General features: G+C 50.4%; 9 pseudogenes; all 9 read left to right on the plus strand.

Moving 5' to 3' along the window:
• Window positions 1–88: 88 nt before the first annotated feature.
• LOC130352640 (5S ribosomal RNA) lies at window positions 89–208 on the plus strand (annotated as a pseudogene).
• Window positions 209–295: 87 nt separating this feature from the next.
• Window positions 296–415, plus strand: LOC130330428 (5S ribosomal RNA; annotated as a pseudogene).
• A 2284-nt stretch (window positions 416–2699) lies between these two features.
• LOC130352684 (5S ribosomal RNA) lies at window positions 2700–2819 on the plus strand (annotated as a pseudogene).
• A 6818-nt stretch (window positions 2820–9637) lies between these two features.
• Window positions 9638–9757, plus strand: LOC130329746 (5S ribosomal RNA; annotated as a pseudogene).
• Window positions 9758–10220: 463 nt separating this feature from the next.
• On the plus strand, window positions 10221–10340 carry LOC130353092 (5S ribosomal RNA; annotated as a pseudogene).
• A 284-nt stretch (window positions 10341–10624) lies between these two features.
• LOC130324586 (5S ribosomal RNA) lies at window positions 10625–10744 on the plus strand (annotated as a pseudogene).
• Window positions 10745–11010: 266 nt separating this feature from the next.
• LOC130352058 (5S ribosomal RNA) lies at window positions 11011–11130 on the plus strand (annotated as a pseudogene).
• Window positions 11131–11950: 820 nt separating this feature from the next.
• On the plus strand, window positions 11951–12070 carry LOC130325683 (5S ribosomal RNA; annotated as a pseudogene).
• Window positions 12071–13928: 1858 nt separating this feature from the next.
• Window positions 13929–14048, plus strand: LOC130352942 (5S ribosomal RNA; annotated as a pseudogene).
• Window positions 14049–15314: the final 1266 nt, after the last annotated feature.

Genomic DNA, 15314 nt, shown 5'->3' on the forward strand with positions numbered 1-15314 from the left:
TTGACATTTTGCTCTGTTGCCGCCTTCCGTTCCGATTCCGAAAAGGATTTATTGATGCTTAAATGCACAGTATACAAAGTGTGAAGCTGTCAACGGCCATCCTAAGCTGAACGCGCCTGCTCTCGTCAGATCGCAGACTGCTACCCAGCTTAGGGCCCGGTAAGTACCAGCATGGGAGACTGGCTGGGAATCCCGGGTGCAGTTGACATTTTGCTCTGTTGCCGCCTTCCGTTCCGTTCCGATTCCGAAAAGGATATATTGATGCTTAAATGCACAATATAAAAATCAAGAAGCTGTCAACGGCCATCCTAAGCTGAACGTGCCTGCTCTCGTCAGATCGCAGACTGCTACCCAGCTTAGGGCCCGGTAAGTACCAGCATGGGAGACTGGCTGGGAATCCCAGGTGTCGTTGACATTTTGCTCTGTTGCCGCCTTCCGTTCCGATTCTGAAAAGGATTTATTGATGCTTAAATGCACAGTATACAAAGTGTGAAGCTGTCAACAGCCATCCTAAGCTGAACGCGCCTGCTCTCGTCAGATCGCAGACTGCTACCCAGCTTAGGGCCTGGTAAGTACCAGCATGGGAGACTGGCTGGGAATCCCGGGTCTAGTTGACATTTTAATCTGTTGCCGCCTTCCGCTTCGATTCGGAATATTATTTATTGATGCTTAAATCCACAATATAAAGGGCGTGAAGCTGTCAACAGCCATCCTAAGCTGGACGCGCCTGCTCTCGTCAGATCGGAGACTGATACCCAGCTTAGGGCCTGGTAAGTACCAGCATGGGAGACTGGCTGGGAATCCCAGGTGTCGTTGACATTTTGCTCTGTTGCCGCCTTACGCTCCGATTCCGAAAAGGATTTATTGATGCTTAAATCCACAGTATACAGGGTGTGAAGATGTCTATGGCCATCCTAAGCTGAATGCGCCTGTTCTCGTCAGATCGCAGACTGCTACCCAGCTTCGGGCCTGGTAAGTTCCAGCATGGGAGACTGGCTGGGAATCCCGGGTGCAGTTGCCATTTTGCTCTGTTTCTGCTCCGATTCCGAAAATTGTTTATTGATGCTTAAATCCACAGTATACAAAGTGTGAAGCTGTCAACGGCCATCCTAAGCTGAACGCGCCTGCTCTCGTCAGATCGCAGACTTTTACCCAGCTTAGGGCCTGGTAAGTACCAGCATGGGAGACTGGCTGGGAATCCCAGGGGCAGTTGACATTTTAATCTGTTGCTGCCTTCCGCTCCGATTCGGAAAAGGATTTATTGATGCTTAAATCCACAATACACAGGGTGTGAAGCTGTCAACGGCCATCCTAAGCCTGAACGTGCCTGCTCTCCTCAGATCGCAGACTACTGTCCGGCAGTTACCAGCATGGGAGACTGGCTGGCAATCCAAGGTGCCATTGACATTTTGCTCTGTTGCCGCCTTCCTCTCCGATTAATAAAAATATTTATTGATGCTTAAATCCACAATATACAAGGCGTGAAGATGTCAACGGCCGTCCTAAGCTGAACGCGCCTGCTCTCGTCAGATCGCAGACTGCTACCCAGCTTAGGGCCCAGTAATTACCGGAATGGGAGACTGGCTGGGAATCCCGGGTGCAGTTGACATTATGCTCTGTTGCTGCCTTCCGTTCCGATTCTGAAAAGGATTTATTGATGCTTAAATTCACAGTATAAAAAGCATTAAGCTGTCAATGGCCATCCTAAGATGTACGCGCCTGCTCTCGTCAGATCGCAGACTGCTACCCAGCTAAGGGCACAGTAAGTACCAGCATGGGAGACTGGCTGGGAATCCCGGGTGCAGTTGACATTTAAATCTGTTGCCGCCTTCCGCTCCGATTCCGAAAAGGATTTATTGATACTTAAATGCACAGTATAAAAAGCATGAAGCTGTCAATGGCCATCCTAAGCTGAACGCGCCTGCTCTCGTCAGATCGCAGACTGCTCTAGCTTAGGGCCCGGTAGGTACTGGCATGGGAGACTGGCTGGGAATCCTGGTTGCCGTTGACATTTTGCTCTATTGCTGCCTTCCGCTCCGATTCCGAAAAGAATTTATTGATGCTTAAATCCACAGTATACAAGGTGTGAAGCTGTCGACGGCCATCCTAAGCTTAACGCGCCTGCTCTCGTCAGATCGCAGACTGGTACAGATCTTAGGGCCCGGTAAGTACCGGCATGGGACACTGGCTGGGAATCCCGGCTGCCGTTGACATTTTGCTCTGTTGCCGCCTTCCGTTCCGATTCCGAAAAGGATTTATTGATGCTTAAATGCACAGTATACAAAGTGTGAAGCTGTCAACGGCCATCCTAAGCTGAACGCGCCTGCTCTCGACAGATCGCAGACTGATACCCAGCTTAGGGCCTGGTAAGTACCAGCATGGGAGACTGGCTGGGAATCCCGGCTGCCGTTGACATTTTGCTCTGTTGCCGCCTTCCGTTCCGATTCCGAAAAGGATTTATTGATGCCTAAATGCACAGTATAAAGGGCGAGAAGCTGTCAACAGCCATCCTAAGCAGAACGCGCCTGCTCTCGTCAGATCGCAGACTGCTACCCAGCTTAGGGCCCGGTAAGTACCAGCATGGGAGACTGGCTGGGAATCCCGGGTGCAGTTGACATTTTGCTCTGTTGCCGCCTTCCGTTCCGATTCCGAAAAGGATATATTGATGCTTAAATGCACAATATAAAAATCAAGAAGCTGTCAACGGCCATCCTAAGCTGAACGCGCCTGCTCTCGTCAGCTCGCAGACTGCTACCCAGCTTAGGGCCCGGTAAGTACCAGCATGGGAGACTGGCTGGGAATCCCAGGTGTCGTTGACATGTTGCTCTGTTGCCGCCTTCCGTTCCGATTCCGAAAAGGATTTATTGATGCTTAAATGCACAGTATACAAAGTGTGAAGCTATCAACGGCCATCCTAAGCTGAACGCGCCTGCTCTCGTCAGATCGCAGACTGCTACCCAGCTTAGGGCCTGGTAAGTACCAGCATGGGAGACTGGCTGGGAATCCCGGGTGCAGTTGACATTTTAATCTGTTGCCGCCTTCCGCTTCGATTCGGAAAATTATTTATTGATGGTTAAATCCACAATATAAAGGGCGTGAAGCTGTCAACGGCCATCCTAAGCTGAACGCGCCTGCTCTCGTCAGATCGCAGACTGATACCCAGCTTAGGGCCTAGTAAGTACCAGCATGGGAGACTGGCTGGGAATCCCAGGTGTCGTTGACATTTTGCTCTGTTGCCGCCTTACGCTCCGATTCCGAAAAGGATTTATTGATGCTTAAATCCACAGTATACAGGGTGTGAAGATGTCTATGGCCATCCTAAGCTGAATGCGCCTGTTCTCGTCAAATCGCAGACTGCTACCCAGCTTCGGGCCTGGTAAGTACCAGCATGGGAGACTGGCTGGGAATCCTGGGTGCAGTTGCCATTTTGCTCTGTTTCTGCTCCGATTCCGAAAATTGTTTATTGATGCTTAAATCCACAGTATACAAAGTGTGAAGCTGTCAACGGCCATCCTAAGCTGAACGCGCCTGCTCTTGTCAGATCGCAGACTGCTACCCAGCTTAGGGCCTGGTAAGTATCAGCATGGGAGACTGGCTGGGAATCCCAGGTGCAGTTGACATTTTAATCTGTTGCCGCCTTCCGCTCCGATTCGGAAAAGGATTTATTGATGCTTAAATCCACAATACACAGGGTGTGAAGCTGTCAACGGCCATCCTAAGCCTGAACGTGCCTGCTCTCCTCAGATCGCAGACTACTGCCCGGCAGTTACCGGCATGGGAGACTGGCTGGCAATCCAAGGTGCCATTGACATTTTGCTCTGTTGCCGCCTTCCTCTCCGATTAATAAAAATATTTATTGATGCTTAAATTCACAATATACAAGGCGTGAAGATGTCAACGGCCATCCTAAGCTGAACGCGCCTTCTCTCGTCAGATCGCAGACTTCTACCCAGCTTAGGGCCCAGTAAGTACCGGCATGGGAGACTGGCTGGGAATCCCGGGTGCAGTTGACATTTTGCTCTGTTGCCGCCTTCCGTTCCGATTCCGAAAATGATTTATTGATGCTTAAATGCACAGTATAAAAAACATGAAGCTGTCAATGGCCATCCTAAGCTGAACGCGCCTGCTTTCGTCAGATCGCAGACTGCTACCTAGCTTAGGGCCCGGTAAGTACTGGCATGGGAGACTGGCTGGAAATCCCGGTTGCCGTTGACATTTTGCTCTATTGCTGCCTTCCGCTCCGATTCCGAAAATAATTTATTGATGCTTAAATCCACAGTATACAAGGTGTGAAGCTGTCGACGGCCATCCTAAGCATAATGCGCCTGCTCTCGTCAGAATGCAGACTGGTACAGATCTTAGGGCCCGGTAAGTACCGGCATGGGACACTGGCTGGGAATCCCGGCTGCCGTTGACATTTTGCTATGTTGCCGCCTTCCGTTCCGATTCCGAAAAGGATTTATTGATGCTTAAATGCACAGTATACAGGGTGTGAAGCTGTCAACGGCCATCCTAAGCTGAACGCGCCTGCTCTCGTCAGATCGCAGACTGATACCCAGCTTAGGGCCTGGTAAGTACCAGCATGGGAGACTGGCTGGGAATCCAGGGTGCAGTTGACATTTTAATCTGTTGCCGCCTTCCGCTTCGATTCGGAAAATTATTTATTGATGCTTAAATCCACAATATAAAGGGCATGAAGCTGTCAACTGCCATCCTAAGCTAAACGCATCTGCTCTCTTCAGATCGCAGACTGCTACCCAGCTTAGGGCCCGGTAAGTACCAGCATGGGAGACTGGCTGGGAGTCCCAGGTGTTGTTGACATTTTGCTCTGTAGCCGCCTTCCGCTCCGATTCCGAAAAGGATTTATTGATGCTTAAATCCACAGTATACAGGGTGTGAAGCCGTCTACGGCTATCCTAAGCTGAATGTGCCTGTTCTTGTCAGATCGCAGACTGCTGCCCGGCAAGTACGGGCATGGGAGACTGGCTGGCAATCCAAGGTGCTATTGACATTTTGCTCTGTTGCCGCCTTCCTCTACGATTCCGAAAAGGATTTATTGATGCTTAAATGCACAGTATAAAAAGCATGAAGCTGTCAATGGCCATCCTAAGCTGAATGCGCCTGCTCTCGTCAGATCGCAGACTGCTACCCAGCTTAGGGCCCGGTAAGTAATGGCATGGGAGACTGGCTGGGAATCCCGGGTGCCGTTGACATTTTGCTCTATTGCTGCCTTCCGCTCCGATTCCGAAAATAATTTATTGATGCTTAAATCCACAGTATACAAGGTGTGAAGCTGTCGACGGCCATCCTAAGCTTAACGCGCCTGCTCTCGTCAGATCGCAGACTGGTACAGATCTTAGGGCCCGGTAAGTACCGGCATGGGACACTGGCTGGGAATCCCGGCTGCCGTTGACATTTTGCTCTGTTGCCGCCTTCCGTTCCGATTCCGAAAAGGATTTATTGATGCCTAAATGCACAGTTTAAAGGGCGAGAAGCTGCCGACGGCCATCCTAAGCTGAACGCGCCTGCTCTCGTCAGATCGCAGACTGCTACCCAGCTTAGGGCCCGGTAAGTACCAGCATGGGAGACTGGCTGGGAATCCCAGGTGTCGTTGACATTTTGCTCTGTTGCCGCCTTCCGCTCCGATTCCGAAAAGGTTTTATTGATGCTTAAATCCACAGTATACAGGGTGTGAAGATGTCTATGGCCATCCTAAGCTGAATGCGCGTGTTCTCGTCAGATCGCAGACAGCCACCCAGCTTCGGGCCTGGTAAGTACCAGCATGGGAGACTGGCTGGGATTCCCGGGTGCAGTTGATATTTTGCTCCGATTCCGAAAATTATTTATTGATGCTTAAATCCACAGTATACAAAGTGTGAAGCTGTCAACGGCCATCCTAAGCTGAACACGCCTGCTCTTGTCAGATCGCAGACTGCTACCCAGCATAGGGCCTGGTAAGTACCAGCATGGGTGACTGGCTGGGAATCCCGGGTGCAGTTGACATTTTAATCTGTTGCCGCCTTCCGCTCCGATTCGGAAAAGGATTTATTGATGCTTAAATCAACAATATACAGGGTGTGAAGCTGTCAACGGCCATCCTAAGCCTGAACGTGCCTGCTCTCCTCAGATCGCAGACTACTGCCCGGCAGTTACCGGCATGGGAGACTGGCTGGCAATCCAAGGTGCCATTGACATTTTGCTCTGTTGCCGCCTTCCTCTCCGATTAATAAAAATATTTATTGATGCTTAAATTCACAATATACAAGGCGTGAAGATGTCAACGGCCATCCTAAGCTGAACGCGCCTGTTCTCGTCAGATCGCAGACTGCTACCCAGCTTAGGGCCCAGTAAGTACCGGCATGGGAGACTGGCTGGGAATCCCGGGTGCAGTTGACATTTTGCTCTGCTGCCGCCTTCCGTTCCGATTCCGAAAAGGATTTATTGATGCTTAAATCCACAATACACAGGGTGTGAAGCTGTCAACGGCCATCCTAAGCCTGAACGTGCCTGCTCTCCTCAGATCGCAGACTACTGCCTGGCAGTTACCGGCATGGGAGACTGGCTGGCAATCCAAGGTGCCATTGACATTTTGCTCTGTTGCCGCCTTCCTCTCCGATTAATAAAAATATTTATTGATGCTTAAATTCACAATATACAAGGCATGAAGATGTCAACGGCCATCCTAAGCTGAACGCGCCTGCTCTCGTCAGATCGCAGACTGCTACCCAGCTTAGGGCCCAGTAAGTACCGGCATGGGAGACTGGCTGGGAATCCCGGGTGCAGTTGACATTATGCTCTGTTGCCGCCTTCCGTTCCGATTCCGAAAAGGATTTATTGATGCTTAAATGCACAGAATACAGGGTGTGAAGCTGTCAACGGCCATCCTAAGCTGAACGCGCCTGCTCTCGTCAGATCGCAGACTGATACCCAGCTTAGGGCCTGGTAAGTACCAGCATGGTAGACTGGCTGGAATCCCGGGTGCAGTTGACATTTTAATCTGTTGCCGCCTTCCGCTCCGATTCGGAGAAGGATTTATTGATGCTTAAATCCACAATATACAGGGTGTGAAGCTGTCAACGGCCATCCTAAGCTGAACGTGTCTGCTCTCCTCAGATCGCAGACTGCTGCCCGGCAGATACCGGCGTGGGAGACTGGCTGGCAATCCAAGGTGCCATTGACATTTTGCTCTGTTGCCGCCTTCCTCTCCGATTAATAAAAATATTAATTGATGCTTAAATCCACAGTATACAAAGTGTGAAGCTGTCAACGGCCATCCTAAGCTGGACGCGCCTGCTCTCGTCAGATTGCAGACTGTTACCCAGCTTAGGGCCTGGTAAGTACCAGCATGGGAGACTGGCTGGGAATCCCGGGTGCAGTTGACATTTTAATCTGTTGCCGCCTTCCGCTCTGATTCGGAAAAGGATTTATTGATGCTTAAATGCACAGTATAAAGGTCGTGAAGCTGTCAACGGCCATCCTAAGCTGAACGCGCTTGCTCTCGTCAGAACGCAGACTGCTACCCAGCTTAGGGCCCGGTAAGTATCAGCATGGGAGACTGGCTGGGAATCCCAGGTGTTGTTGACATTTTGCTCTGTAGCCGCCTTCCGCTCCGATTCCGAAAAGGATTTATTGATGCTTAAATCCACAGTATACAGGTTGTGAAGCAGTCTACGGCTATCCTAAGCTGAATGTGCCTGTTCTTGTCAGATCGCAGACTGCTGCCCGGCAAGTACGGGCATGGGAGACTGGCTGGCAATCCAAGGTGCTATTGGCATTTTGCTCTGTTGCCGCCTTCCTCTCTGATTCCGAAAAGGATTTATTGATGCTTAAATGCACAGTATAAAAAGCATGAAGCTGTCAATGGCCATCCTAAGCTGAACGCGCCTGCTCTCGTCAGATCGCAGACTGCTACCCAGCTTAGAGCCCGGTAAGTACTGGCGTGGGAGACTGGCTGGGAATCCCGGGTGCAGTTGACATTTTGCTCTGTTGCCGCCTTACGCTCCGATTCCGAAAAGGATTTATTGATGCTTAAATCCACAGTATACAGGGTGTGAAGATGTCTACGGCCATCCTAAGCTGAATGCGCCTGTTCTCGTCAGATCGCAGACTGCTACCCAGCTTCGGGCCTGGTAAGTACCAGCATGGGAGACTGGCTGGGAATCCCGGGTGCAGTTGACAATTTGCTCTGTTTCTGCTCCGATTCCGAAAATTATTTATTGATGCTTAAATCCACAATACACAGGGTGTGAAGCTGTCAACGGCCATCCTAAGCCTGAACATGCCTGCTCTCCTCAGATCGCAGACTGCTGCCCGGCAGTTACCAGCATGGGAGACTGGCTGGCAATTCAAGGTGCCATTGACATTTTGCTCTGTTGCTGCCTTCCTCTCCGATTAATAAAAATATTTATTGATGCTTAAATCCACAATATACAAGGCGTGAAGATGTCAACGGCCATCCTAAGCTGAACGCGCCTGCTCTTGTCAGATCGCAGACTGCTACCCAGCTTAGGGCCCAGTAATTACCGGCATGGGAGACTGGCTGGGAATCCCGGGTGCAGTTGACATTATGCTCTGTTGCCGCCTTCCGTTCCGATTCCGAAAAGGATTTATTGATGCTTAAATGCACAGTATAAAAAGCATGAAGCTGTCAATGGCCATCCTAAGCTGAACGCGCCTGCTCTTGTCAGATCGCAGACTGCTACCCAGCTAAGGGCACAGTAAGTACCAGCATGGGAGACTGGCTGGGAATCCCGGGTGCAGTTGACATTTTAATCTGTTGCCGCCTTCCGCTCCGATTCCGAAAAGGATTTATTGATGCTTAAATGCACAGTATAAAAAGCATGAAGCTGTCAATGGCCATCCTAAGCCTGAACGCGCCTGCTCTCGTCAGATCGCAGACTGCTCTAGCTTAGGGCCCGGTAGGTACTGGCATGGGAGACTGGCTGGGAATCCCGGTTGCCGTTGACATTTTGCTCTATTGCTGCCTTCCGCTCCGATTCCGAAAATAATTTATTGATGCTTAAATCCACAGTATACAAGGTGTGAAGCTGTCGACGGCCATCCTAAGCTTAACGCGCCTGCTCTCGTCAGATCGCAGACTGCTACCCAGCTTAGGGCCTGGTAAGTACCAGCATGGGAGACTGGCTGGGAATCCCAGGTGCAGTTGACAATTTAATCTGTTGCCGCCTTCCGCTCCGATTCGGAAAAGGATTTATTGATGCTTAAATCCACAATACACAGGGTGTGAAGCTGTCAACGGCCATCCTAAGCCTGAACGTGCCTGCTCTCCTCAGATCGCAGACCACTGCCCGGCAGTTACCGGCATGGGAGACTGGCTGGCAATCCAAGGTGCCATTGACATTTTGCTCTGTTGCCGCCTTCCTCTCCGATTAATAAAAATATTTATTGATGCTTAAATTCACAATATACAAGGCGTGAAGATGTCAACGGCCATCCTAAGCTGAACGCGCCTGCTCTCGTCAGATCGCAGACTGCTACCCAGCTTAGGGCCCAGTAAGTACCGGCATGGGAGACTGGCTGGGAATCCCGGGTGCAGTTGCCATTTTGCTCTGTTTCTGCTCCGATTCCGAAAATTATTTATTGATGCTTAAATCCACAGTATACAAAGTGTGAAGCTGTCAACGGCCATCCTAAGCTGAACGCGCCTGCTCTCGTCAGATCGCAGACTGCTACCCAGCTTAGGGCCTGGTAAGTACCAGCATGGGAGACTGGCTGGGAATCCCAGGTGCAGTTGACATTTTAATCTGTTGCCGCCTTCCGCTCCGATTCGGAAAAGGATTTATTGATGCTTAAATCCACAATACACAGGGTGTGAAGCTGTCAACGGCCATCCTAAGCCTGAACGTGCCTGCTCTCCTCAGATCGCAGACTACTGCCCGGCAGTTACCGGCATGGGAGACTGGCTGGCAATCCAAGGTGCCATTGACATTTTACTCTGTTGCCGCCTTCCGCTCCGATTCCGAAAAGGATTTATTGATGCTTAAATCCACAGTATACAGGGTGTGAAGCCGTCTACGGCTATCCTAAGCTGAATGTGCCTGTTCTTGTCAGATCGCAGACTGCTGCCCGGCAAGTACGGGCATTGGAGACTGGCTGGCAATCCAAGGTGCCATTGACATTTTGCTCTGTTGCCGCCTTCCTCTACGATTCCGAAAAGGATTTATTGATGCTTAAATGCACAGTATAAAAAGCATGAAGCTGTCAATGGCCATCCTAAGCTGAATGCGCCTGCTCTCGTCAGATCGCAGACTGCTACCCAGCTTAGGGCCCGGTAAGTACTGGCATGGGAGACTGGCTGGGAATCCCGGGTGCCGTTGACATTTTGCTCTATTGCTGCCTTCCGCTCCGATTCCGAAAATAATTTATTGATGCTTAAATCCACAGTATACAAGGTGTGAAGCTGTCGACGGCCATCCTAAGCTTAACGCGCCTGCTCTCGTCAGATCGCAGACTGGTACAGATCTTAGGGCCCGGTAAGTACCGGCATGGGACACTGGCTGGGAATCCCGGCTGCCGTTGACATTTTGCTCTGTTGCCGCCTTCCGTTCCGATTCCGAAAAGGATTTATTGATGCCTAAATGCACAGTTTAAAGGGCGAGAAGCTGTCGACGGCCATCCTAAGCTGAACGCGCCTGCTCTCGTCAGATCGCAGACTGCTACCCAGCTTAGGGCCCGGTAAGTACCAGCATGGGAGACTGGCTGGGAATCCCAGGTGTCGTTGACATTTTGCTCTGTTGCCGCCTTCCGTTCCGATTCCGAAAAGGTTTTATTGATGCTTAAATCCACAGTATACAGGGTGTGAAGATGTCTATGGCCATCCTAAGCTGAATGCGCCTGTTCTCGTCAGATCGCAGACTGCCACCCAGCTTCGGGCCTGGTAAGTACCAGCATGGGAGACTGGCTGGGATTCCCGGGTGCAGTTGACATTTTGCTCCGATTCCGAAAATTATTTATTGATGCTTAAATCCACAGTATACAAAGTGTGAAGCTGTCAACAGCCATCCTAAGCTGAACACGCCTGCTCTCGTCAGATCGCAGACTGCTACCCAGCTTAGGGCCTGGTAAGTACCAGCATGGGTGACTGGCTGGGAATCCCGGGTGCAGTTGACATTTTAATCTGTTGCCGCCTTCCGCTCCGATTCGGAAAAGGATTTATTGATGCTTAAATCAACAATATACAGGGTGTGAAGCTGTCAACGGCCATCCTAAGCCTGAACGTGCCTGCTCTCCTCAGATCGCAGACTGCTGTCCGGCAGTTACCGGCATGGGAGACTGGCTGGCAATCCAAGGTGCCATTGACATTTTGCTCTGTTGCCGCCTTCCTCTCCGATTAATAAAAATATTTATTGATGCTTAAATCCACAATATACAAGGCGTGAAGATGTCAACGGCCATCCTAAGCTGAACGCGCCTGCTCTCGTCAGATCGCAGACTGCTACCCAGCTTAGGGCCCAGTAAGTACCGGCATGGGAGACTGGCTGGGAATCCCGGGTGCAGTTGACATTATGCTCTGTTGCCGCCTTTCGTTCCGATTCCGAAAAGGATTTATTGATGCTTAAATCCACAATACACAGGGTGTGAAGCTGTCAACGGCCATCCTAAGCTGAACGTGGGAGACTGGCTGGCAATCCAAGGTGCCATTGACATTTTGCTCTGTTGCCGCCTTCCTCTCCGATTAATAAAAATTTTAATTGATGCTTAAATCCACAGTATACAAAGTGTGAAGCTGTCAACGGCCATCCTAAGCTGGACGCGCCTGCTCTCGTCAGATTGCAGACTGTTACCCAGCTTAGGGCCTGGTAAGTACCAGCATGGGAGACTGGCTGGGAATCCCGGGTGCAGTTGACATTTTAATCTGTTGCCGCCTTCCGCTCTGATTCGGAAAAGGATTTATTGATGCTTAAATGCACAGTATAAAGGGCGTGAAGCTGTCAACGGCCATCCTAAGCTGAACGCGCTTGCTCTCGTCAGAACGCAGACTGCTACCCAGCTTAGGGCCCGGTAAGTACCAGCATGGGAGACTGGCTGGGAATCCCAGGTGTTGTTGACATTTTGCTCTGTAGCCGCCTTCCGCTCCGATTCCGAAAAGGATTTATTGATGCTTAAATCCACAGTATACAGGTTGTGAAGCCGTCTACGGCTATCCTAAGCTGAATGTGCCTGTTCTTGTCAGATCGCAGACTGCTGCCCGGCAAGTACGGGCATGGGAGACTGGCTGGCAATCCAAGGTGCTATTGACATTTTGCTCTGTTGCCGCCTTCCTCTCTGATTCCGAAAAGGATTTATTGATGCTTAAATGCACAGTATAAAAAGCATGAAGCTGTCAATGGCCATCTTAAGCTGAACGCGCCTGCTCTCGTCAGATCGCAGACTGCTACCCAGCTTAGAGCCCGGTAAGTACTGGCATGGGAGACTGGCTGGGAATCCCGGGTGCAGTTGACATTTTGCTCTGTTGCCGCCTTACGCTCCGATTCCGAAAAGGATTTATTGATGCTTAAATCCACAGTATACAGGGTGTGAAGATGTCTACGGCCATCCTAAGCTGAATGCGCCTGTTCTCGTCAGATCGCAGACTGCTACCCAGCTTCGGGCCTGGTATGTACCAGCATGGGAGACTGGCTGGGAATCCCGGGTGCAGTTGACATTTTGCTCTGTTTCTGCTCCGATTCCGAAAATTATTTATTGATGCTTAAATCCACAATACGCAGGGTGTGAAGCTGTCAACGGCCATCCTAAGCATGAACATGCCTGCTCTCCTCAGATCGCAGACTGCTGCCCGGCAGTTACCAGCATGGGAGACTGGCTGGCAATTCAAAGTGCCATTGACATTTTGCTCTGTTGCCGCCTTCCTCTCCGATTAATAAAAATATTTATTGATGCTTAAATCCACAATATACAAGGCGTGAAGATGTCAACGGCCATCCTAAGCTGAACGCGCCTGCTCTTGTCAGATCGCAGACTGCTACCCAGCTAAGGGCACAGTAAGTACCAGCATGGGAGACTGGCTGGGAATCCCGGGTGCAATTGACATTTTAATCTGTTGCCGCCTTCCGCTCCGATTCCGAAAAGGATTTATTGATGCTTAAATGCACAGTATAAAAAGCATGAAGCTGTCAATGGCCATCCTAAGCTGAACGCGCCTGCTCTCGTCAGATCGCAGACTGCTCTAGCTTAGGGCCCGGTAGGTACTGGCATGGGAGACTGGCTGGGAATCCCGGTTGCCGTTGACATTTTGCTCTATTGCTCTATTGCTGCCTTCCGCTCCGATTCCGAAAATTATTTATTGATGCTTAAATCCACAGTATACAAGGTGTGAAGCTGTCGACGGCCATCCTAAGCTTAACGCGCCTGCTCTCGTCAGATAGCAGACTGCTACCCAGCTTAGGGCCTGGTAAGTACCAGCATGGGAGACTGGCTGGGAATCCCAGGTGCAGTTGACAATTTAATCTGTTGCCGCCTTCCGCTCCGATTCGGAAAAGGATTTATTGATGCTTAAATCCACAATACACAGGGTGTGAAGCTGTCAACGGCAATCCTAAGCCTGAACGTGCCTGCTCTCCTCAGATCGCAGACCACTGCCCGGCAGTTACCGGCATGGGAGACTGGCTGGCAATCCAAGGTGCCATTGACATTTTGCTCTGTTGCCGCCTTCCTCTCCGATTAATAAAAATATTTATTGATGATTAAATTCACAATATACAAGGCGTGAAGATGTCAACGGCCATCCTAAGCTGAACGCGCCTGCTCTCGTCAGATCGCAGACTGCTACCCAGCTTAGGGCCCAGTAAGTACCGGCATGGGAGACTGCCTGGGATTCCCGGGTGCAGTTGCCATTCTGCTCTGTTTCTGCTCCGATTCCGAAAATTATTTATTGATGCTTAAATCCACAGTATACAAAGTGTGAAGCTGTCAACGGCCATCCTAAGCTGACCGCGCCTGCTCTCGTCAGATCGCAGACTGCTACCCAGCTTAGGGCCTGGTAAGTACCAGCATGGGAGACTGGCTGGGAATCCCAGGTGCAGTTGACATTTTAATCTGTTGCCGCCTTCCGCTCCGATTCGGAAAAGGATTTATTGATGCTTAAATCCACAATACACAGGGTGTGAAGCTGTCAACGGCCATCCTAAGCCTGAACGTGCCTGCTCTCCTCAGATCGCAGACTACTGCCCGGCAGTTACCGGCATGGGAGACTGGCTGGGAATCCCGGGTGCAGTTGACATTTTGCTCTGTTGCCGCCTTCCGTTCCGATTTCGAAAATGATTTATTGATGCTTAAATGCACAGTATAAAAATCATGAAGCTGTCAATGGCCATCCTAAGCTGAACGCGCCTGCTTTCGTCAGATCGCAGACTGCTACCTAGCTTAGGGCCCGGTAAGTACTGGCATGGGAGACTGGCTGGGAATCCCGGTTGCCGTTGACATTTTGCTCTATTGCTGCCTTCCGCTCCGATTCCGAAAATAATTTATTGATGCTTAAATCCACAGTATACTAGGTGTGAAGCTGTCGACGGCCATCCTAAGCTTAACGCGCCTGCTCTCGTCAGAATGCAGACTGGTACAGATCTTAGGGCCCGGTAAGTACCGGCATGGGACACTGGCTGGGAATCCCGGCTGCCGTTGACATTTTGCTCTGTTGCCGCCTTCCGTTCCGATTCCGAAAAGGATTTATTGATGCTTAAATGCACAGTATACAGGGTGTGAAGATGTCTACGGCCATCCTAAGCTGAATGCGCCTGTTCTCGTCAGATCGCAGACTGATACCCAGCTTAGGGCCTGGTAAGTACCAGCATGGGAGACTGGCTGGGAATCCCGGGTGCAGTTGAAATTTTGCTCTGTTTCTGCTCCGATTCCGAAAATTATTTATTGATGCTTAAATCCACAATACACAGGGTGTGAAGCTGTCAACGGCCATCCTAAGCCTGAACATGCCTGCTCTCCTCAGATCGCAGACTGCTGCCCGGCAGTTACCAGCATGGGAGACTGGCTGGCAATTCAAGGTGCCATTGACATTTTGCTCTGTTGCCGCCTTCCTCTCCGATTAATAAAAATATTTATTGATACTTAAATCCACAATATACAAGGCGTGAAGATGTCAACGGCCATCCTAAGCTGAACGCGCCTGCTCTTGTCAGATCGCAGACTGCTACCCAGCTTAGGGCCCAGTAATTACCGGCATGGGAGACTGGCTGGGAATCCCGGGTGCAGTTGACATTATGCTCTGTTGCCGCCTTCCGTTTCGATTCCGAAAAGGATTTATTGATGCTTAAATGCACAGTATAAAAAGCATGAAGCTG

The sequence above is a fragment of the Hyla sarda genome, chromosome 1 (genome assembly GCF_029499605.1).
Source record: "Hyla sarda isolate aHylSar1 chromosome 1, aHylSar1.hap1, whole genome shotgun sequence".
Taxonomy (NCBI): Eukaryota; Metazoa; Chordata; class Amphibia; order Anura; family Hylidae; genus Hyla; species Hyla sarda.